The sequence below is a fragment of the Staurois parvus genome, unplaced genomic scaffold, assembly GCF_062004578.1.
Source record: "Staurois parvus isolate SC_StPar_1 unplaced genomic scaffold, SC_StPar_1.0 ptg000594l, whole genome shotgun sequence".
Lineage (NCBI taxonomy): Eukaryota > Metazoa > Chordata > Amphibia > Anura > Ranidae > Staurois > Staurois parvus.
Window position 1 is genome coordinate 1,203,191 of NW_028318390.1, and position 25,405 is coordinate 1,228,595.

The 25,405-nt window shown below is 49.2% G+C and overlaps 1 protein-coding gene across 2 annotated transcripts in view; it reads left to right on the forward strand.

Moving 5' to 3' along the window:
• Positions 1-1,005: 1,005 nt before the first annotated feature.
• Positions 1,006-25,405, forward strand: part of LPCAT2 (lysophosphatidylcholine acyltransferase 2) — a 428,744-nt gene continuing 404,344 nt past the window's right edge. For both annotated transcript variants that reach the window (XM_089692556.1, XM_089692557.1), the window contains exon 1: positions 1,006-1,118. The gene's annotated coding sequence lies outside the window, so the exon portion shown is untranslated. The remainder of the gene's footprint in view (positions 1,119-25,405) is intronic.

Consider the following 25,405-nt stretch of genomic DNA (forward strand, 5'->3'; position numbering starts at 1 on the left):
AGATTGGTGCACATTTGTAAAACGTGTGGCAAAGCTCACATTATCGGTGGGGTTTGCCACACGTTTAGAAGCACACAGATGTGAATGTAACCTAACTGTTGATGACCCCAATCACAGTTAGTGTGCCAATATGGTGATGCAAGCTTGATGCACATTTGCAATGCATTTCCAAAACGTATGGCAAAGCATACATTTTTTGAATGCATGGCAATGCACGTGCGTGTTTTTGAAATGTGCAGCAAAATGCTTGCTTTCTGTGTGGGTTGCCACGCATTTTGAAAAACATGCAGATCTGAATACATGGCAACGCAAACAAAATGCACATTTGCTAAGCGTTTCTGAAACGTGGCAAAGCATGCATTTTTTGTGCGAATTCCCGCACGTTCAAAAATGCGCAGGTGTGAATAGTTATTGACACCCCAATCCCAGTTAGCATGCTGAAAAAAAAAAAAACAAATAACCCAATGATCTCATTAAAGTCTTATGGGAATGCTTCTTATCTAATACTGATGCAACTTCTGTGCGTAAAGGCGCATCAAAGTTGCAAGTAAGTTACACGCATGAAATTTGCATGTGAATCGAGCCTTACGGGTGATTTTGCTATATGATACATTTTCAGAAATTTTCTGTTTGCTACTCAATCTAAACATCATTGCATTATCAAAAACTAAATGGTTTTGGCTATCCCTTCCAGCATAAAGAGTGGAAAGACAAATATATTCTCGACAGGTCATTTATTGGGTTACAGATTCCTTTTTGATTATTATCAGCTCCCGCCATCAATGTAAATTAAAGTGAAAGTCAATTCTTTATTTTCCATTATTCCTGCTACTCTATCAGAGTCTCTCCCTCATTCTGCTTTGCTTCTTTTTCTCTTAGTTTTGTGGACTTTCTATAAAATAATTGCTATATGCTGCACTTGAAGACTAATTATCAGTGTTGCTTTTCTGTACAGAAATATAAAGGCTTTAGCAGGTAAAGATCAGGTTAATGGGAGGAGTTCAACCAGACTGAGGAAACCGGAGGAGGAGAAGAGTTATCAGGAGAAAGCTTGTGATGTAAATAACAGAACCATCTGTTGTGTAATTCTTGTCATTTCAAGGAGGAACTTGCTGTCTGTAAGTCATAAGAGAAAGACAACTTTACTGTATTTATATTGTTACTGTCTGCTTTCTCAAATATTTGTATCTTCTGTTTAAAAATACATGTAATCTTTTTAATTATGTTAACAGTAATGCTTTGTGCCTGCTTAGGGAGTGGCTGCCTCTCACAGAGACCTCTGTTATTTGTGCTGAATTCTCTGTAACTCCGCTCTTGTAAATCTTCACACACAAATCCTTTCAGACTTCCTGATCTTCTGCTCATTGAAAAAGGGTTCTACTTTTCAATGAGAAGATGGAAAGGGTTCCTAATATGCTAACTAATGGCTGGCGGCAGAATCTTTACTTAGATCAGATGTTTGTAAAGTAGAACAAAATCTCAGGGGCTGCTAGAGACTGGGAATGCCATAAGGAATGTGATCCCTTTTCGATGCAATGCAACTCACGCCATGGGCCCTCATCAATTTAATAGGGTTTGCAAGTGTGAGCTGACTTACTCTGAAAAGTGCTAAGCAGTGTTTTAGCAACCAGGACACTCTATGTTCTATGCTGGTCTGCATGTAGTTTGACTGTAGGCATTGCATTTAGTGCTGTGAGAAAATTAGGGGGTTGAACATTCTGTGAATTCTGGACTATAAAGACTCAATCACACGTATTTTCTGCGCGGAACGCAGGTTCTTGCTGGTACAGCTAGTAGAAATTCCTGCATAAAATAGTCACCTAACGTACTCCCATTTGGGCACATTTAGATGTGTACAATTCTTTCATTCCACAATATACATGTTTGTGCATGTTTATACATGTTGAAGTGGATGTGTATGGCCCCATTGAACACTATATTTATTCAATAGTATAATAGCTAAAGCAATTTACTGTGTGCATCTAAATACACCGTTTTTTCTGAATGAGCGAATGAGCCCTAAAAGTAGTTTTTGCTGTAGACATGGTAGATTGTATTCAACTTTGAGTAACTACATTAATGAGAGACAGTGTAACCTACAACTGAGCTTTTGTTTTTTTACTTCCTCTTCCTATTTTGCCCACATAGACCCTGTAGGGGGGGAGGGGGGTGACCAACATAGACAGGCACCTTATTCTACAGAAGAACAACAACAGTCAGGACAGGATTTATCATAATGTTTGTAAGTGTCCTTTCACATGGGTGTTCTGTTTTTCTCAGCAGGTTTGTCACATTTTTCCAAGCAAAAAATGGATCAGCTCACATCAGTTTTTCATCAGTTCACATCAGTTTTTCATCCGTTTACATCCATTTTTTACATTCTTTATCAATGGATAAATGGACCGTATGTCCGTTTACATCCATTTTTGTCCGTTTACATCCATTTTTTGTCCATTCCGTTTTTTACAGAAGACAAATAAGGTTTTCTTCCGTTAAAAAAAAGGATGTTAACCGCTTTCCCGCCGCCCTATAGTAGAAATACTGCTACAGGGCAGAAGAAGTGCGCAAAATCACGTATATATGTGACTTTGCATTTTCCAGGTAAGGGGCGCGCGCAAACTGCGCATGCGCTCTACCCACGCAGCCGTTGGCGGCCTCAGCTGTCAATCACCGGGTCCAAGCCAGTGATTCCCCGCCAGCACCTGGCAATCACCGTGTATCACAGACAGGGGAGAGCCATGTATGTAAATAATACACATCTGTCCCCTGCCAGCTTCTGCACACTGCTTTGTTTGGCTCTGCATAGCAGAGCCATACAAAGCAGTGTGCTTGCAGTGTAAAGCACACACACAGCACACAGTTAACCCTTTGATTGCCCCATGGGTTAACCCCTTCATGTCCAGTGTCATTAGTACAGTGTTAGTGCTTTCTATTAGCACTGATCACTGTATTGGTGTCACTTGGGATGTCGGTGACAGTCAGTTCCCTCCCAGTGTCAGAATGCCTGATGCAGTTCCGCTATAAGTCACTGCTCGCCACCATTTACTAGTATAAAAAGAATTTTTAAAAAAAACCAGTATATATACCGTCATTTGTAGATGCTATAACTTTCACGTAAAACAGTTCATTTACATGTATTGGGAATTTTTTTTAGCAAAGACGTAGCAGAATACATTTTGGCCTAAATTTATGATGAAATTTGAATTTTGCATTTTTTTTTCTGGACATGTTTACTAGGAAAAACTCAAAAATATAGTTTTTTTTCTCAAAATTGGCAGACTTTTTTTTTATAGCGCAAAAAATAAAAACCACAGAGACAATCAAATACCACTGAAAGAAAGTTCTATTTGTTGGAAAAAAGGACATAAATTGCATTTAGTGCAATGTTGCATGACTGCGCAATTGTCAGTTAAAATAACGCAGTGCCGAATCGCAGAAAATGGCCTGGTCAGGAAGGGGTGTAAGTCCTCTGGAGGGCAAGTGGTTATCGGATGTGGACATTAAATGGATGTAAACAGATGATCATCCGATTACATCCGCAAGTGTATAGAAATACATGGGTGTCCGTTTTTTCATCCATAAGCAGACAGATGAAAAACGGACATACAGAATGCCCATGTGAAAGGGGCCTTACTTTCAAGAGCTTTCAGGAAACAGTGCTAGAGACTGTTGCCTGATCCAGCAGCATAGATATATACAGTATATATGAGCCGCTTTAAGAAACACTTACTTTATATCATTTTTGCTCCCATTTGCTCTCATTCTGTTGGGTGTTACGTAAACTGTATGAAAGACATTTATATACTACTACTAAAATGTTACTAACTATCATCCATATTACTGGACCTTACGCTGGATATACAATAGTAGAATTTCAAAAGAACATTTGTTAAAAAATTCTCAGTACATTCGAATGTCATTCAAAAGTAGTTCAAGATTTTATTCACCCCAGCAAATATTCTTATTTCTGCTGGCTGAACTGCTGTAGGATGTTGCATTGAGGGCCCATTAACAACAGGATAGTCCATTGCGGTGCATTTATCGGCATTGCTTTAAAGGATAAGTTCACCTTTTACCGAAAAATAATAAACTCACTTTTTTTGCAGGTGAAAAAATGTGCATTTATTATTTTATGCTTCTGGAGCCTCTAAATCATTGCACCAGCGATTAACAGATTGTCTTCTGAAGACCTATCACTGTATCTGTGTGGCCGTACATCATACGGGCAAGCAGATACATTCTGCCAGGAAGACTCAATAAACTACGACAGTGCTCCACAATGCCGTAGCAGTTCATTGAAAACTACAAGCTGAAAGCCGCAAAGGCTGTTTTCTCATTCGCAAAATACTGTGAATGAGTGACATGGCTGGGTGGGCAGAGCCTTGCACAGCCACGTTTTTTGAAAAATTGTGACAGCAAGAGGGGGGAGAAGATCCCCGCTAGCTGTCAAAATGGGGGAGGGTGCCAAAACAGCATTTTTGACAGACACAATACAATGCATGGTAGTGAGTTGCACTGCAATGCAGTTGCATTGGAAATGTTTGTTGGTGTGCCATTTGCAATTAATGGCACTGCAGCACACCAATGCATGTAATGTGTGTTTCTGCTGCACACTCGTGTGAATGGTGCCCATGCTTACTCACTATATCATGTATTCCTAATAATTACCAGTTTTTATAATTACATGTTGAAATAATTAGGAATAAATTATTTCAAAGACCGCTTGAATGGATTGAAGATCTATACTAGATTCAAATCTGTTTGCGTATAGTTAATGGATTTTGTATTTTTCCGCTTCCATTTTTCTACTCCTCTTCACTAATTTCCATGATAATTCTCAACTGTTAGAGCATGTGACACTTTTTTACTACTCCCTTGTGGTTGGCTTACCTCTTCTGTCCATCCACAAATGGCACTACTCGATTTACTCATGCGTTTCTGGCCCCAGCAGTCCTTTTTGCCCCCCACCCCACATTAGGTACCTTTACTTATGCCACAACTAGAAGTAGATTTCCTTATCTAAGAAAATGTCAAAGCCTATGTGCACAATGAGGTCCAGAGTCAAATAACCCTTACCTAGTTCAGACCTATGCATAAGTGCTACTTGTCAATCGGTAAATGAGAGAGCACTGACATTCTCCTGCCATTGATTAGCCTGGTGTTTCACAAGGAATTAAACATGTAGCAACGCTAAGAAATTCCACGTGCCTGTGGCATTTCTCTCCTTGGCCCCTACATCCACATGAGGATAAACTAGTGGATGTTCCTTCTCATTAACAACTTGTAACAAAATGTCTTCTAGACCCAAACAAGATGCATCAGTCTGCACAATAAATTCTTTTGTGTACTTCGAGTAGGGGGTGTCCGCACATAGCTGGCTTCAGTTTCTGACATGTCCTCTCAGCCCCAAGGCCATGTTTTGCTGTGCAATACTTCCTTTTAGTAAGGGCTATTAAAAGTATAGTTTCCTCCAGGTCTATGCTGCATTTCCTTGGGTTCATTGTTGAGCCTGTCTTGAAATTTAACAAGGCCTTTACCTTGTGGAGATGAGTTTCACAATTGCTACTAAAAATTACCATCATCTACAGGTGAAACTCTAAAAATTAGAATATCGTGCAAAAGTTCATTTATTTCAGTAATGCAACTTAAAAGGTGAAACTAATATATGAGATAGACTCATTACATGCAAAGCAAGATAGTTCAAGCCGTGATTTGTCATAACTGTGATGATTATGGTTTACAGCTCATGAAAGCCCCAAATCCACAATCTCAGAAAATTAGAATATTACATGCAATCAATAAAACAAGGATTGTACATAGAACAAAATCGGACTTCTGAAAAGTATAAGCATGCATATGTACTCAGTACTTGGTTTGGGCCACTTTTGCAGCAATTACTGCCTCAATGCGGCGTGGCATGAAAGCTATCAGCCTGGGGCACTGCTGAGGTGTTATGGAAGACCAGGATGCTTCAATAGCTGCCTTCAGATCTTCTGCATTGTTTGGGCTCATGTCTCTCATCTTTCTCTTGGAAATGCCCCATAGATTCTCTATGGGGTTCAGGTCAGGCGAGTTTGCTGGCCAATCAAGCACAGTAATCCCACTGTCATTGAACCAGGTTTTGGTGCTTTTGGCAGTGTGGGCAGGTGCCAAGTCCTGCTGGAAAATGAAGTCAGCATCCCCATAAAGCTTGTCTGTGGAAGGAAGCATGAAGTGCTCCAAAATCTCCTGGTAGATGGCTGCGTTGACCCTGGACTTAATGAAGCACAGTGGACCAACACCAGCAGATGACATGGCTCCCCAAATCAACACAGACTGTGGAAACTTCACACTGGACTTCCAAGCATCTTGCAGTGTGTGCCTCTCCATTCTTCCTCCATACTCTGGGTCCTTGGTTTCCAAATGAGATGCAAAAGTTGCTGTCATCAGAAAAGAGGACTTTGGACCACTGAGCAACAGACCAGGTCTGTTTTTCTTTAGCCCAGGTAAGACGCTTCTGACGTTGTTTGTTGTTCAGGAGCGGCTTGACAAGAGGAATACGACATTTGAAGCCCATGTCCAGGATCCATCTGTGTGTGGTGGCTCTTGATGCACTGACTCCAGCCTCAGTCCACTCCTTGTGAAAGTCCCCAACACTTTTGAATGACCTTTTCCTGACAATCCTCTCCAGGCTGCGGTCATCCCTGCTGCTTGTGCACCTTTTTCTTCCACACTTTTCCCTTCCACGTAACTTTCTATTAATGTGCTTTGATACAGCACTTTGGTAATATCCAACTTCTTTTGCAATTACCTTCTGAGGCTTTCCCTGCTTATGGAGGGTGTCAATGATGGTTTTCTGCATAACTGTCAGGTCAGCAGTCTTTCTCATGATTGTGATTCCTACTGAACCAGACTGAGAGACCATTTAAAGGCTAAGGAACCCTTTGCAGGTGTTATGGCTTAATTAGCTGATTAGAGTGGGATACTTTGAACCTAGAATATTGCACCTTTTCACAATATTCTAATTTTCTGAGATTGTGGATTTGGGGTTTTCATGAGCTGTAAGCCATAATCATCACAATTATAACAAATGAACTATCTTGCTTTGCATGTAATGAGTCTATCTCATATATTAGTTTCACCTTTTAAGTTGCATTACTGAAATAAATGAACTTTTGCACGATATTATAATTTTTCGAGTTTCACCTGTAGATAAGCAGTACCAAATGTTGATGGGGCTAAGGAAATCATTCATCTTTTCTCTGAAATGTAGCCAGTGCTAGTGATGAGTGAATCTGCCTGGGTGTGATTTGTGGAAATGTTCAACAAACTTATAGAAAAACCCACAGATGGTGACCTTTAATGCAAACCCCACTGAAGTCAAAGGAAGGTGAATCTTAAAAAAACAGCTCTAATACCTACAATTGCCCCTAACATTATGCAACTCTCAATAGATAATGAAATAAACAATAATATCAGGGTCATCAATACAAAGCATAAACTTAAACATATAAAGTCTCTTAAAGGATAAGTATGGCCAAAACTTCTCTTCTGGATTACAGATTTGCAGCTTATTCTGCACTCTTGTTACCCATTTTCAGCTGACTGCAGACTAAAGAAGTCAGTAATCTGTTCCAGGCACTGTATTGATCCCAACTTTACTGTCAAGATTCACCCAGCAGCCTCGACCAGTAGCTGGCTCAGCCTCTTAGTGAGCTGCTGGGAGACTGAGCCAGCCCCTCTCACCCCCTGCTCTGCTCAGCGCTCCAGTGAGGGCTGGAGGAGCAGAGCAATCTGGGGAGAACTGAGCAATCAGTGGTGTTTGATTGCTCAGTTCTTAGTGTAGAGCTGGTGGGAGATGCAGCATTGGATTACACATTCACATAGGTATGTATTTTTTTTGAGGGGGAAACCCATACTTCCACTCTTCTGCCACCTTCATTGCCCTTGAACAGTGTTTGTTTTTTATTTTTTTATCACCTTATCAACCTTATTCTTTGCCTCTTTAACCACTTGCCTACAGGGCACTTATACCCCCTTCCTGCCCAGGCCAATTTCCAGCTTTCAGCGCTGTCGCACTTTGAATGACAATTGCGCAGTCATGCAACACTGTATCCATATGGAATTTTTATCATTTTGTTTGTGACAGAGCTTTATTTTGGTGGTATTTAATCACCTCTGGGTTTTTTATTTTTTCTTAAACAAACCAAAAACCACTGAAAATTTTGAAAAAAAAAGTTTTTTCTTAGTTTGTTATAAAATTTTGTAAATAAGTGATTTTTCTCCTTCACTGATGTGCGCTAATGAGGCTGCAGTGATGGGCACTGATAGGCTGCACTGATGGACACTGATAGGTGGCACTAATAAGGAGGCACTGGTAGGTGGCACTGATGGGCATTGACAGGCATCACTGATGGGCACTGAAAGGCAGAACTCATATATGGCACTTATAGGCAGCACTGATAGTTGGCACTGTTAGGTGGCACTGACTGGCACTGTTAGACGGCACTGATGCACACTGATATGTGGCACTGACTGGCACTGATAGGTGGCACTGATTGGCAGGACTGATAGGTGGCACTGATTGGCATTGATAGGTGGCACTGACTGGCACTGATGGGTGACACTGTAAGGCAGCTCAGATGGGCACTGATATGTGGCACTGATGGGCACTGGCAGGTGGCATGGATGAGCACTGACAGCTGGTACGGATGGACACTGACAGGTGGCACTGCTGGGGCTACACAGATCAACAGGGCACACTGATCATCAGTGCCCTGATGATCCGTGTACATGTCCCCTCCGAGAAATGCCGATTACCGGCTCTCCTCTCGAGCTGTCAGCGTGACAGTTCGTGAGGAGAGAAATGCAGATAACCTGAATTTCCCTATTTACATGCGATCAGCTGTGATTGGACACAGCTGATCACATGACCAAGCCGACATCTTTGGCTCTTTCCGTTGATCGGTGATCCACTGCATCCAAGGGACACAGCGCACCACCGATCGTGGCGCGCTCCTGGAGCCGCGCATACGCAGTTAAAATGGGAGGACGTCAGATGAACGAGAGAACCGCCTTGCGTCTGTCATTGTACTATATGGTGGGCAGGAGGCGGTTAATCAGCACTGGGGTTTTTATTTTTTGCGCTTTAAATGAAAAAAACTACCAAATATAAAAAAAAACACATTTTTCTTTGTTTCTGTTATAAACTGTTGCAAATAAGTAATTTTTCTTCATAAATTTTGGCCAAAATTTATACTGCTACATTTCTTTGGTAAAAATAACTTTAATCTGTGAATACTATTTGGTCTTTGTGAAAGTAATAGAGTTTACAAGCTATGGTACTAATTAGAGATGAGCGAATCGAAGTAGGCGAAGTGGAATTCGTTTTGAATATTAGGAAAATTTCGATTCGCGTCGAATCCGAAAATAAGCAGACTTCGGATGCGCAAATCAAAATTTTTCCTAAAATGGCGGCGACATGTGCGGCGACGGAGCGGGGATGTCTGGGAAGGCGCGCAGACAAGGCGCGCTGACCCATAATGCATTCATTCATGACATGTGATCGCATTAGCCAATCAGCAGCCAGCCAGCCAGCACAGTGTAATGGTTGAGCTATAAATGGCGGCCATTTTAGAATTCTCCATTTGCCTCCAGTCATTCAACAGAGGCAGACCTGGCTGTATTCAGGGAGAGAGTTAGGGACAGAGAAACATTACTTAGGGACACAGAAACGTTAGTTAGGGCCACAGAATCGTTAGTTAGGGCCACAGAAACATTACTTAGGGACACAGAATTGTTACTCAGGGACAGACAGAATTGTTACTGAGGGATACAGAATCGTTACTTAGGGCCACAGAATCGTTACTTAGGGCCACAGAATTGTTACTTAGGGACAGACACAGAATTGTTATTGAGGGACACAGAATTGTTACTGAGGGCCACAGAACCGTTACTTAGGGCCACAGAAACGTTACTTAGGGCCACAGAATTGTTACTTAGGGACAGACACAGAATTGTTACTGAGGGACACAGATTTGTTACTGAGGGCCACAGAAACGTTACTTAGGGCCACAGAAACGTTACTTAGGGCCACAGAATTGTTACTCAGGGCCACAGAATTGTTACTTAGGGCCACAGAAATGTTACTTAGGGCCACAGAATTGTTACTTAGGGACAGACACAGAATTGTTACTGAGGGACACAGATTTGTTACTGAGGGCCACAGAAACGTTACTTAGGGCCACAGAAACGTTACTTAGGGCCACAGAATCGTTACTTAGGGCCACAGAATCGTTACTTAGGGCCACAGAATTGTTACTTAGGGCCACAGAATCGTTACTTAGGGCCACAGAAACGTTACTTAGGGCCACAGAAACGTTACTTAGGGCCACAGAATCGTTACTTAGGGCCACAGAAACGTTACTTAGGGCCACAGAAACTTTACTTAGGGCCACAGAATTGTTACTTAGGGACAGACACAGAATTGTTACTGAAGGACACAGATTTGTTACTGAGGGCCACAGAAACGTTACTTAGGGCCACAGAAACGTTACTTAGGGCCACAGAAACGTTACTTAGGGCCACAGAATTGTTACTTAGGGACAGACACAGAATTGTTATTGAGGGACACAGAATTGTTACTGAGGGCCACAGAACCGTTACTTAGGGCCACAGAAACGTTACTTAGGGCCACAGAATTGTTACTTAGGGACAGACACAGAATTGTTACTGAGGGACACATATTTGTTACTGAGGGCCACAGAAACGTTACTTAGGGCCACAGAAACGTTAGGGCCACAGAATTGTTACTTAGGGCCACAGAATTGTTACTTAGGGCCACAGAAACGTTACTTAGGGCCACAGAAACGTTACTTAGGGCCACAGAATCGTTACTTAGGGACAGACACAGAATTGTTACTGAGGGACACAGAATTGTTACTGAGGGCCACAGAACCATTATTTAGGGCCACAGAAACGTTACTTAGGGCCACAGAATTGTTACTCAGGGACAGACACAGAATTGTTACTGAGGGATACAGAATTGTTACTGAGGGACACAGAACCGTTACTTAGGGCCACAGAAACGTTACTTAGGGCCACAGAAACGTTACTTAGGGCCACAGAAACGTTACTTAGGGACACAGAATTCTTACTCAGGGACAGACACAGAATTCTTACTCAGGGACAGACACAGAATTGTTACTCAGGAACACAGAATTGTTACTCAGGGACACAGAATTGTTACTGAGGGACACAGAATTGTTACTGAGGGACACAGAATTGTTACTGAGGGACACAGAATTGTTACTCAGGGACACAGAATTGTTACTGAGGGACACAGAATTGTTACTCAGGGACAGACACAGAATTGTTACTCAGGGACAGACACAGAATTGTTACTGAGGGACACAGAATTGTTACTGAGGGCCACAGAACTGTTACTTAGGGCCACAGAAACGTTACTCAGGGACACAGAATTGTTACTCAGGGACAGACACAGAATTGTTACTGAGGGACACAGAATTGTTACTGAGGGACACAGAATTGTTACTGAGGGCCACAGAACTGTTACTTAGGGCCACAGAAACGTTACTCAGGGACACATAATTGTTAATCAGGGACAGACACAGAATTCTTACTCAGGGACAGACACAGAATTCTTACTCAGGGACACAGAATTGTTACTCAGGGACACAGAATTGTTACTGAGGGACACAGAATTGTTACTGAGGGACACAGAATTGTTACTGAGGGACACAGAATTGTTACTGAGGGACACAGAATTGTTACTCAGGGACAGACACAGAATTGTTACTGAGGGACACAGAATTGTTACTGAGGGACACAGAAATGTTACTTAGGGCCACAGAAACGTTACTCAGGGACACAGAATTGTTACTCAGGGACAGACACAGAATTGTTACTCAGGGACACAGAATCGTTTAATTAAAGAGTATGTCAGACAACATGCAGAGGAGTGGCAGAGGAGGCAATGTTTTAGGAGCGAGCAGACGTGGCAGCAGAGGAAGGGGTCGAGGCAGCACTATTCGCAGCTAGAGGCCAGTGCTCCCGGTGTCATCCTGTACAGTGAGGAAGAGCTAACAGAGGGCGGTCAGGAACGGGGGGAGACATCCGCCTCTTCAGCAGCCAGGCGAAGAAGTAGTGGCGAGGAGAGTGGCTCGGTAGCCGGTCTAGAGACAGGTCTGTCTCCTGACCCACACGCAGCCGAGGGGGCTAGTAGTGAGGCGGAGACCCTAATTGATGATGATGAGGCTGATCGCACTTGGCAGCCTCGTCATCATCAGGCTATTGCTTCCGCATCATCAGGAGAAGAGGGTGGCAGCTTGGCAGCGAGCAAGACAGTCGGTGGGTTGTCTCCATCGCCACACTCTGCCATGTGCCACTTTCAGGTCTCCTCACACTGCTGGTGTGTTCCATTTTTTGTCATAGGGTGCTGGCAGATTACGGGCCTCCCATAGCTGCTGCCAGGCCCCTAATCTGCCATGGGCCCCTGTACCGCCTCCTCATGCTGCTGCCAGGTCCACAGTGTCTCATGCCATGTGCCACTTTCAGGTCTCCTCACACTGCTGGTGTGTTTCATTTTTTGTCATAGGGTGCTGGCAGATTACGGGCCTCCTATAGCTGCTGCCAGGCCCCTAATCTGCCATGGGCCCCTATACCGCCTCCTCATGCTGCTGCCAGGTCCAGAGTCTCTCATGGGTCCCTGTACGGCCTCCCATTGCTGCTGTCTCCATCGCCACACTCTGCCATGTGCCACTTTCAGGTCTCCTCACACACTGCTGGTGTGTTCAATTTTTTGTCATAGGGTGCTGGCAGATTACGGGCCTCCCATAGCTGCTGCCAGGACCATAATCTGCCATGGGCCCCTATACCGCCTACTCATGCTGCTGCCAGGTCCAGAGTCTCTCATGGGTCCCTGTACGGCGTCCCATTGCTGCTGTCTCCATCTCCACACTCTGCCATGTGCCACTTTCAGGTCTCCTCACACTGCTGGTGTGTTCAATTTTTTGTCATAGGGTGCTGGCAGATTACGGGCCTCCCATAGCTGCTGCCAGGACCATAATCTGCCATGGGCCCCTATACCGCCTCCTCATGCTGCTGCCAGGTCCAGAGTCTCTCATGGGTCCCTGTACGGCCTCCCATTGCTGCTGTCTCCATCGCCACACTCTGCCATGTGCCACTTTCAGGTCTCCTCACACACTGCTGGTGTGTTCAATTTTTTGTCATAGGGTGCTGGCAGATTACGGGCCTCCCATAGCTGCTGCCAGGCCCCTAATCTGCCATGGGCCCCTATACCGCCTCCTCATGCTGCTGCCAAGTCCAGAGTCTATCATGGGTCCCTGTACGGCGTCCCATTGCTGCTGTCTCCATCGCCACACTCTGCCATGTGCCACTTTCAGGTCTCCTCACACTGCTGGTGTGTTCAATTTTTTGTCATAGGGTGCTGGCAGATTACGGGCCTCCCATAGCTGCTGTGAGGCCCCTAATCTGCCATGGGCCCCTATAACGCCTCCTCATGCTGCTGCCAGGTCCACAGTGTCTCATGCCATGTGCCACTTTCAGGTCTCCTCACACTGCTGGTGTGTTCCATTTTTTGTCATAGGGTGCTGGCAGATTACGGGCCTCCTATAGCTGCTGCCAGGCCCCTAATCTGCCATGGGCCCCTATACCGCCTCCTCATGCTGCTGCCAGGTCCACAGTGTCTTATGCCATGTGCCACTTTCAGGTCTCCTCACACTGCTGGTGTGTTCCATTTTTTGTCATAGGGTGCTGGCAGATTACGGGCCTCCTATAGCTGCTGCCAGGCCCCTAATCTGCCATGGGCCCCTATACCGCCTCCTCATGCTGCTGCCAGGTCCAGAGTCTCTCATGGGTCCCTGTACAGCCTCCCATTGCTGCTGTCTCCATCGCCACACTCTGCCATGTGCCACTTTCAGGCCTCCTCACACTGCTGGTGTGTTCCATTTTTTGTCATAGGGTGCTGGCAGATTACGGGCCTCCCATAGCTGCTGCCAGGCCCCTAATCTGCCATGGGCCCCTGTACCGCCTCCTCATGCTGCTGCCAGGTCCACAGTGTCTCATGCCTTGTGCCACTTTCAGGTCTCCTCACACTGCTGGTGTGTTCCATTTTTTGTCATAGGGTGCTGGCAGATTACGGGCCTCCTATAGCTGCTGCCAGGCCCCTAATCTGCCATGGGCCCCTATACCGCCTCCTCATGCTGCTGCCAGGTCCAGAGTCTCTCATGGGTCCCTGTACAGCCTCCCATTGCTGCTGTCTCCATCGCCACACTCTGCCATGTGCCACTTTCAGGCCTCCTCACACTGCTGGTGTGTTCCATTTTTTGTCATAGGGTGCTGGCAGATTACGGGCCTCCCATAGCTGCTGCCAGGCCCCTAATCTGCCATGGGCCCCTGTACCGCCTCCTCATGCTGCTGCCAGGTCCACAGTGTCTCATGCCTTGTGCCACTTTCAGGTCTCCTCACACTGCTGGTGTGTTCCATTTTTTGTCATAGGGTGCTGGCAGATTACGGGCCTCCTATAGCTGCTGCCAGGCCCCTAATCTGCCATGGGCCCCTATACCGCCTCCTCATGCTGCTGCCAGGTCCAGAGTCTCTCATGGGTCACTGTACGGCCTCCCATTGCTGCTGTCTCCATCGCCACACTCTGCCATGTGCCACTTTCAGGTCTCCTCACACACTGCTGGTGTGTTCAATTTTTTGTCATAGGGTGCTGGCAGATTACGGGCCTCCCATAGCTGCTGCCAGGACCATAATCTGCCATAGGCCCCTATACCGCCTCCTCATGCTGCTACCAGGTCCAGAGTCTCTCATGGGTCCTTGTACGGCGTCCCATTGCTGCTGTCTCCATCGCCACACTCTGCCATGTGCCACTTTCAGGTCTCCTCACACTGCTGGTGTGTTCAATTTTTTGTCATAGGGTGCTGGCAGATTACGGGCCTCCCATAGCTGCTGCCAGGCTCCTAATCTGCCATGGGCCCCTGTACCGCCTCCTCATGCTGCTGCCAGGTCCAGAGTGTCTCATGCCATGTGCCACTTTCAGGTCTCCTCACACTGCTGGTGTGTTCAATTTTTTGACATAGGGTGCTGGCAGATTACGGACCTCCCATAGCTGCTGCCAGGCCCCTAATCTGCCATGGGCCCCTATACCGCCTCCTCATGCTGCTGCCAAGTCCAGAGTCTCTCATGGGTCCCTGTACGGCGTCCCATTGCTGCTGTCTCCATCGCCACACTCTGCCATGTGCCACTTTCAGGTCTCCTCACACACTGCTGGTGTGTTCCATTTTTTGTCATAGGGTGCTGGCAGATTACGGGCCTCCCATAGCTGCTGCCAGGCCCCTAATCTGCCATGGGCCCCTGTACCGCCTCCTCATGCTGCTGCCAGGTCCACAGTGTCTCATGCCATGTGCCACTTTCAGGTCTCCTCACACTGCTGGTGTGTTCCATTTTTTGTCATAGGGTGCTGGCAGATTACGGGCCTCCTATAGCTGCTGCCAGGCCCCTAATCTGCCATGGGCCCCTATACCGCCTCCTCATGCTGCTGCCAAGTCCAGAGTCTCTCATGGGTCCCTGTACGGCCTCCCATTGCTGCTGTCTCCATCGCCACACTCTGCCATGTGCCACTTTCATGTCTCCTCACACTGCTGGTGTGTTCCATTTTTTGTCATAGGGTGCTGGCAGATTACTGGCCTCCCATAGCTGCTGCCAGGACCATAATCTGCCATAGGCCCCTATACCGCCTCCTCATGCTGCTACCAGGTCCAGAGTCTCTCATGGGTCCCTGTACGGCGTCCCATTGCTGCTGTCTCCTTCGCCACACTCTGCCATGTGCCACTTTCAGGTCTCCTCACACTGCTGGTGTGTTCAATTTTTTGTCATAGGGTGCTGGCAGATTACGGGCCTCCCATAGCTGCTGCCAGGCCCCTAATCTGCCATGGGCCCCTGTACCGCCTCCTCATGCTGCTGCCAGGTCCACAGTGTCTCATGCCATGTGCCACTTTCAGGTCTCCTCACACTGCTGGTGTGTTCAATTTTTTGACATAGGGTGCTGGCAGATTACGGACCTCCCATAGCTGCTGCCAGGCCCCTAATCTGCCATGGGCCCCTATACCGCCTCCTCATGCTGCTGCCAAGTCCAGAGTCTCTCATGGGTCCCTGTACGGCGTCCCATTGCTGCTGTCTCCATCGCCACACTCTGCCATGTGCCACTTTCAGGTCTCCTCACACACTGCTGGTGTGTTCCATTTTTTGTCATAGGGTGCTGGCAGATTACGGGCCTCCCATAGCTGCTGCCAGGCCCCTAATCTGCCATGGGCCCCTGTACCGCCTCCTCATGCTGCTGCCAGGTCCACAGTGTCTCATGCCATGTGCCACTTTCAGGTCTCCTCACACTGCTGGTGTGTTCCATTTTTTGTCATAGGGTGCTGGCAGATTACGGGCCTCCTATAGCTGCTGCCAGGCCCCTAATCTGCCATGGGCCCCTATACCGCCTCCTCATGCTGCTGCCAAGTCCAGAGTCTCTCATGGGTCCCTGTACGGCCTCCCATTGCTGCTGTCTCCATCGCCACACTCTGCCATGTGCCACTTTCATGTCTCCTCACACTGCTGGTGTGTTCCATTTTTTGTCATAGGGTGCTGGCAGATTACTGGCCTCCCATAGCTGCTGCCAGGCCCCTAATCTGCCATGGGCCCCTATACCGCCTCCTCATGCTGCTGCCAAGTCCAGAGTCTCTCATGGGTCCCTGTACGGCGTCCCATTGCTGCTGTCTCCATCGCCACACTCTGCCATGTGCCACTTTCAGGTCTCCTCACACACTGCTGGTGTGTTCCATTTTTTGTCATAGGGTGCTGGCAGATTACGGGCCTCCCATAGCTGCTGCCAGGCCCCTAATCTGCCATGGGCCCCTGTACCGCCTCCTCATGCTGCTGCCAGGTCCACATTGTCTCATGCCATGTGCCACTTTCAGGTCTCCTCACACTGCTGGTGTGTTCCATTTTTTGTCATAGGGTGCTGGCAGATTACGGGCCTCCTATAGCTGCTGCCAGGCCCCTAATCTGCCATGGGCCCCTATACCGCCTCCTCATGCTGCTGCCAAGTCCAGAGTCTCTCATGGGTCCCTGTACGGCCTCCCATTGCTGCTGTCTCCATCGCCACACTCTGCCATGTGCCACTTTCATGTCTCCTCACACTGCTGGTGTGTTCCATTTTTTGTCATAGGGTGCTGGCAGATTACTGGCCTCCCATAGCTGCTGCCAGGCCCCTAATCTGCCATGGGCCCCTATACCGCCTCCTCATGCTACTGCCAAGTCCAGAGTCTCTCATGGGTCCCTGTACGGCGTCCCATTGCTGCTGTCTCCATCGCCACACTCTGCCATGTGCCACTTTCAGGTCTCCTCACACACTGCTGGTGTGTTCCATTTTTTGTCATAGGGTGCTGGCAGATTACGGGCCTCCCATAGCTGCTGCCATGCCCCTAATCTGCCATGGGCCCCTGTACCGCCTCCTCATGCTGCTGCCAGGTCCACATTGTCTCATGCCATGTGCCACTTTCAGGTCTCCTCACACTGCTGGTGTGTTCCATTTTTTGTCATAGGGTGCTGGCAGATTACGGGCCTCCTATAGCTGCTGCCAGGCCCCTAATCTGCCATGGGCCCCTATACCGCCTCCTCATGCTGCTGCCAAGTCCAGAGTCTCTCATGGGTCCCTGTACGGCCTCCCATTGCTGCTGTCTCCATCGCCACACTCTGCCATGTGCCACTTTCATGTCTCCTCACACTGCTGGTGTGTTCCATTTTTTGTCATAGGGTGCTGGCAGATTACTGGCCTCCCATAGCTGCTGCCAGGCCCCTAATCTGCCATGGGCCCCTATACCGCCTCCTCATGCTGCTGCCAGGTCCAGAGTCTCTCATGGGTCCCTGTACGGCCTCCCATTGCTGCTGTCTCCATCGCCACACTCTGCCATGTGCCACTTTCAGATCTCCTCACACTGCTGGTGTGTTACATTTTTTGTCATAGGGTGCTGGCAGATTACGGGCCTCCCATTGCTGCTGCCAGGCCCGTAATCTGCCATGGGCCCCCGTACCGACTCCTCATGCTGTGACGTTGCAACAAGGTGGAATTCAACCCTACATATGTTAGACCGCCTTTACGAACAGCGAAAGGCCATCACAGATTTCCTGATGTTAAAAGCGGATAAAGGTACTCCCTGTGTAACTTAGATGTCAGCCATTGGCAGCTCATGCGTGACACCTGCCGCTTGCTCAGGCCCTTTGAGGAGGCCATGCTATTCGTGAGTCGGCAGGACTATGGGATGAACGACGTCATTCCTCTGTTGCACGTCCTGGAACAAATGCTGTTAACAATGGCTGGTCAGGGTGCGGTAGACGTGGCGCACAGATCTCAACGCCACATGACTCCTGTGGGGGCAGGACAGGAAGAAGAGGAGGAGGTAGAGGAGGACATTGGTGCTCAGGAATTATTGAGTGAAATGGGTGGTTTTTCCACTCAGCGGACAGGAGTGGAGGAGCAGGAGCATCTGGTAGAGGAGGAGGAGGAGGAGACAGAGGACCCAGACGCACCGTGGCAGTATGCTGTGGAGATGGAGGCAGGGAGTCCCTCGCAGTCCTTGGCACAAATGGCCCATAGCATGCTCGCTTGCTTGCGTAGCGACAGCCGAATAATAACCATCAGACAGAGGTATGACTTTTGGCTGTCCACCTTGTTGGACCCTCGCTACCATTCAAAAATGGTGGCCTTTTTCACACCTGCTGAGAAGGAGGCCAAAATAACGTACTATAAAAACCACCTATGTAGTCAGCTGGTCTCTGCCTTTGTGCGCCAACGTCCATCCTCAGACACTGTGGGCTCTGTTCGCTCGCGTTCCGCTGCCATGGCAGCAGGGGAGGGGTGGGGTGGTAGGAGCAGTGGCAGCTCCACCAGCAGCGGCTGCCTCAGTCTGCAGTCGATGATGAGTAGCTTTCTTCACCAGCGCAGTGAGGAAACTACTAACCAGCCGCAGCAGCAGCAGCATCAGGTGGACCTGGAGCAGGACCTCAAACAACAGGCTTAGGCCTACTTGGACAGCACCCTGCCAACCGAGGTAGACAATCCCCTTGACTACTGGGCAACGAAACTTGACCTTTGGCCCCAACTAGCTGAATTTGCCCTTGAAAGGCTGTCATGCCCGGCCAGTAGCGTGGCATCGGAGCGCGTGTTTAGTGCGGCAGGAGGTATTGTAACTCCGCGGAGGACACGACTGTCCACCCAAAGTGTGGAGAGACTCACGTTTGTGAAAATGAATCAGGCGTGGATTAGTCTGGATTTCAAACCACCAGTTCCTGACACAACTGACTAAATCCACCATGAATCATGCCCCAAACATGTGCCACTTTCAGGTCTCCTCACACTGCTGGTGTGTTCCATTTTTTGTCATAGGGTGCTGGCAGATTACGGGCCTCCCATAGCTGCTGCCAGGCCCCTAATCTGCCATGGTCCCCTATACCGCCTCCTCATGCTGCTGCCAAGTCCAGAGTCTCTCATGGGTCCCTGTACGGCCTCCCATTGCTGCTGTCTCCATCGCCACACTCTGCCATGTGCCACTTTCAGGTCTCCTCACACTGCTGGTGTGTTCCATTTTTTGTCATAGGGTGCTGGCAGATTACGGGCCTCCCATAGCTGCTGCCAGGCCCCTAATCTGCCATGGGCCCCTATACCGCCTCCTCATGCTGCTGCCAGGTCCAGAGTCTCTCATGGGTCCCTGTACGGCCTCCCATTGCTGCTGTCTCCATCGCCACACTCTGCCATGTGCCACTTTCAGGTCTCCTCACACTGCTGGTGTGTTCCATTTTTTGTCATAGGGTGCTGGCAGATTACGGGCCTCCCATAGCTGCTGCCAGGCCCCTAATCTGCCATGGGCCCCTATACCGCCTCATCATGCTGCTGCCAGGTCCAGAGTGTCTCATGGGTCCCTGTACGGCCTCCCATTGCTGCTGTCTCCATCGCCACACTCTGCCATGTGCCACTTTCAGGTCTCCTCACACTGCTGGTGTGTTCCATTTTTTGTCATAGGGTGCTGGCAGATTACGGGCCTCCCATAGCTGCTGCCAGGCCCCTAATCTGCCATGGGCCCCTATACCGCCTCCTCATGCTGCTGCCAGGTCCAGAGTCTCTCATGGGTCCCTGTACGGCCTCCCATTGCTGCTGTCTCCATCGCCACACTCTGCCATGTGCCACTTTCAGGTCTCCTCACACTGCTGGTGTGTTCCATTTTTTGTCATAGGGTGCTGGCAGATTACGGGCCTCCCATAGCTGCTGCCAGGCCCGTAATCTGCCATGGGCCCCCGTACCGACTCCTCATGCTGCTGCCAGGCCCGTAATCTGTCATGGGCCCCTGTTGTCGCTTGTTGGCATATTCCGCTCGTTCAGATGCTCCTTCTCCTGCTACTCCTCTTCACGGATTCCGTCAGCAGTCTTTCTTGGAATACGTTTCCAAGAGACAACAGTTTGCGAGCACGCACCCGACGGTGCAGAAGCTGAACGTCCTCCTGTCCAAGTTGCTGCTGCCAGGCTCGAAATCTGTCATGCGCCCCTGTACCGCCTCGTCATGCTGCTGCCAGGCCCGTAATCTGCCATGGGCCCCCGTACCGACTCCTCATGCTGCTGCCAGGCCCGTAATCTGTCATGGGCCCCTGTACCGCCTCCTCATGCTGCTGCCAGGTCCAGAGTGTGTCATGGGTCCCTGTACGGCCTCCCATTGCTGCTGTCTCCATCGCCACACTCTGCCATGTGCCACTTTCAGGTCTCCTCACACTGCTGGTGGTTTCCATTTTTGTCATAGGGTGATGTATGGCCTCCCTTTGCTGCTGCCTCCACCGCCACACTGTGGCTCCACACTCTGGTTTTGGCCCCGTGACTGCCCAAATGAGTGAAGTGTGCGGTGATTCTAAGATCGACGGCACTCATCTGCATGTCATACTGACTGTCAGTATTATTTCTCTTCCCCAGCAGACTCCAAGGGCATTTAAATTAAAGGTACAGTGTTCTGCACTAATATAAAGGCTCTCTGAAGCCTAGAAACACCCTTTTATAAGTTAAATTCGCAGCGAATATATTCGACTCGAATCAAAATTTTTCCACGAATTCGCCGAATCAGTCGAATCGAATTTTTGAATACTTCGCTCATCTCTAGTACCAATCATTGAAAATTGATCTCACCTGATGTTCTGATGGCCTTCTCATTTCTTGAGACACTAACAAGCCAGAACAGTACAAATACCCCCTAAATGACCCTTTTTGGAATGTAGACATTCCAAGGTATTTAGTCAGAGGCGTAGTGCATTTTTTGAAGTTGTAATTTTTTCCCACAATTCTATTGAAAATTAAGATTTTTATTTTTTGTTCAACAAAATTGTTATATTAAATATTATTTCACCCACACGGCATATGCATACATATGCAACTACACCCCAAAAATACATTCTGCTACTCCTCCCGAGTATGGGGATACCACATGTGTGAGACTTTTTCACAGTCTGGCCACATACAGAGGCCCAACATGCAAAGAGCACCGTAAGGTGACATAGGGGTATAAATTACACATTTAATTTCCTGACTACCTATTACACTTTTGAAGGTCCTGGAACACCAGGACAATAGAATTAACCACAAAATGACCCCATTTTGAGAAGCAAACACCCCAATGTATATTCTGTGAGGCATAATGAGTCTTTTGAACATGTCATTTTTTTCCATGTTTTTGGAAAATGTGTAAAGAAAAGGAAAACATATATTTTTTTACACAATATTGTTCATTTTTAAGATATTTCTCACACATAGCATGTGCATACCAAAAATTACAACCCAAAATACATTCTGCTACTCCTCCTGAGTATGGGGATACCACATGTGTGAGACTTTTCTACAGCCTGGCCACATAGAGAGCCCCAACATCCAAGTAGCACCATCTACTTTCTTGACAACCTATCATGTTTTTGAAGGCCCTGGAGCACCAGGACAGTGGAAACACCCACACAATTACCCCATTTTGGAAAGCAAACACTCCAACGTATTTTTTGTGAGGCATAATGAGTCTTTTGAATAGTTCATTTTTTTCCACAAGTTTTCGGAAAATCTAGAAAAAAAATAAAAATGTATTTTTTTAACACAAAGTTTTCAATCTATAAGATAGTCCTAAAAAACAGTATGAACATACCAAGAATTACACCCCAAAACACATTCTACTACTCCTGATTATGTGGATACCACATGTACAAGACCTTTTTCAATGTCTGTACAGATTATGTGCCAAGCATTGCAACAAGTGTAACACAAAAATCAACAAACACTGTATAGAAAACAATGTAAACAAAAGATTACCTGTGTTATGAGGAGAGCATTGGTCTAAGTCAGTACAGGCAGCAGGCTGACATCCAGGCAGCAGGGAGGAACAAGGTCCATAAAAAGTCCTGGGTCAGGACAGACAACAAGCAGATACAGTATATGGTCAGCACAGCCAAAGTATTTATCCAGACAGCAGGCAGGAACATGGTCCATAAAATGTACTGGGTTATTACAGGCAGCAGGCAGAGATATGGTCAGCACAGCCAACGTTTTTGTCCAGGCAGCAAGCAGGAACATGGCCCATAAAAAGTCCTGGGTCAGTACAGGCAGTAGGCAGAAATATGGTCAGCACAGCCAAAGCATTGGTCCAGGCAGCAGGCAGGAACATCAGGCTTAGGGCCTTGGTCAGGTAGGACCAGGGCACAGGGGTAGAGGCTTTGTCCCACCCAATCCCTTCGAAGCTTCTGGACAAACAGACCCTGTTCTGGGAATTACAAAACCCAGAGAAAACCAAAATCTGGTTTTCTCTACTCAGAACTCTACTCTAAAGTCCCTCACATATGTGAGACCCCTGTGTTATCTTGAATCCCACTACTACAGTAGCAGGGCAAAATATCAATCCAAGTGGCAGGCAAAAAACATAGTTGATTAACAGGCCGAGGTCAGTCCAGGAACATGGCATAAACATCCTTGATAATCCAGATGGCAAGCAGAAGCATAGTCGATAAACAGGCCAGGGTCAGTTCAGGTGGAAGGCAGAAACATGGTGGATAAACATTGCAAACGGCAGGCAAAGGCATAGTCAATAAACAGGCCAAGGTCAGTTAAGGTAGAAGGCAGTAGCATTGTTGGTTGGGGCAGCAGGCAAATGATCAGTAGATATATTGAAATGGGGAAATGTCAGGCAGTTTGAAATATGGTGTCAGGGCTCCCAGGTGTGACCAGAGATGTGTGACTGACGCAGGGAAACGCAGACTTCAGATATGTGATAAACAATGTAATTTATTAACACTAACAATACAACCATAAACGCAGTGCAATACTAAAACATAATACAGTGCAAACAAACCAAACCAACCACCCACAGATAACAGTACAAACAAGCAAGCGTCGTCAGGCAGGCCGGGTCAATATCAATAGGGCAGGTAGGTACAGGGGGAGCAAGCGGAGATGGTCGGGGTCACAGGCCAGGTTCAGCAGGTAGCAAGCAGCGTAGTACAGAGGGTCAGGCAGAGGGATGGTCAGGGTCACAAGCCAGGGATCAGAACAGGTAGCAAGCAGCGTGGTACAGAGGGTCAGGCAGAGGGATGATCAGGGTCACAAGCCAGGGATCAGAACAGGGTCAGCAGAGAATCAGACAGGAACAGGATGCAGGACAGATACAGGGCCCAGGACAAACACAACACCAAGGCAGAGTCTGTGGGTCTGGCCATCCCTTAAATACCCCAGCATAATCAGTTCCAGGTGTTAGCTGGCTGCAAAGTTGAGTCTCTGATTGCTGGGAGCACCCGCTGGCCAGCCCTGGTACTGCAGATCAAAAGGCAGGTGAGTCCCACCATTGCTGGCCAGTCCATTCCTGACAGTACCCCCCCTCAAGGAGCGGCCTCAGGACGCTCCAAACAGTCCTAGCCGGGAAAAATGTTCCACCGCCCGGGTCTGGTAACTGGCGGGATATCAAAGACTGGCACACTGGGCAGGACTCCGGGCAGCGGTACACCGGGCAGAGGCACATCGGGCTGGACTCCGGGCAGAGGCACGCCGGGCAGAGGCACGCCGGGCAGAGGCACATCGGGCAGAGGCACGTCGGGCTGGACTCTGGGCAGAGGCACATCGGGCTGGACTCCGGGCAGAGGCACATCGGGCTGGACTCCGGGCAGAGGCACACCGGGCAGAGGCACATCGGGCAGAGGCACATCGGGCTGGACACCGGGCAGAGGCACATCGGGCTGGACTCCGGGCAGAGGCACATCGGGCTGGACTCCGGGCAGAGGCACATCGGGCTTGACTCCGGGCAGAGGCACATCGGGCTGGACTCCGGGCAGAGGCACATCGGGCTGGACTCCGGGCAGAGGCACATCGGGCTGGACTCCGGGCAGAGGCACATCGGGCTGGACTCCGGGCAGAGGCACATCGGGCTGGACTCCGGGCAGAGGCACATCGGATTACCAGGCGAAGCAGCAGGCAGCGGGCCACCAGGCGGAGCGGCAGGCACCGGGCCCCCAGGCGGGGCGGCAGGCACCGGGCCCCCGGGCGGGGCGGCAGGCACCGGACCCCCGGGCGGGGCGGCAGGCACCGGGCCCCCGGGCGGGGCGGCAGGCACCGGGCCCCCGGGCGGAGCGGCAGGCAGCGGGCCCCCGAGCGGGTTAGCGGGCGCCGGGCCCCCAGGCGGGGCGACAGGCATCGGGCCCCCAGGCGGGGCGACAGGCCTCGGGCCCCCAGGCGGGGCGACAGGCCTCGGGCCCCCAGGCGGGGCGACAGGCATCGGGCCCCCAGGCGGGGCAACAGGCATCGGACCCCCAGGCGGAGCTACAGGTCTCGGGCCCTCAGGCGGAGTGGCGGGCGCCGGACCCCCAGGCGGAGCTACAGGTCTCGGACCCTCAGGCGGAGCGGCGGGCGCCGGACCCCAGATGGAGCGACAGGTCTCGGGCCCCCTGGAGGGGCGACAGGCGTCGGGCCCCCAGGCGGGGTGACAGGCATCGGGCCCCCAGGCGGGGCAACAGGCATCGGGCCCCCAGGCGGAGCGGCGGGCGCCGGACCCCCAGGCAGAGCTACAGGTCTCGGGCCTTCAGGCGGAGCGGCGGGCGCCGGACCCCCAGACGGAGCAACAGGTCTCGGGCCCTCAGGCGGAGCGGCGGGCGCCGGACCCCCAGATGGAGCGACAGGTCTCGGGCCCCCAGGCGGGGCGGCGGGCGCCGGACCCCCAGGCGGAGCTACAGGTCTCGGGCCCCCAGGTGGGGCGACAGGCATCGGGCACCCAGGCGGGGCGACAGGCATCGGGCCCCCAGGCGGGGCGACAGGCATCGGGCCCCCAGGCGGGGCGGCGGG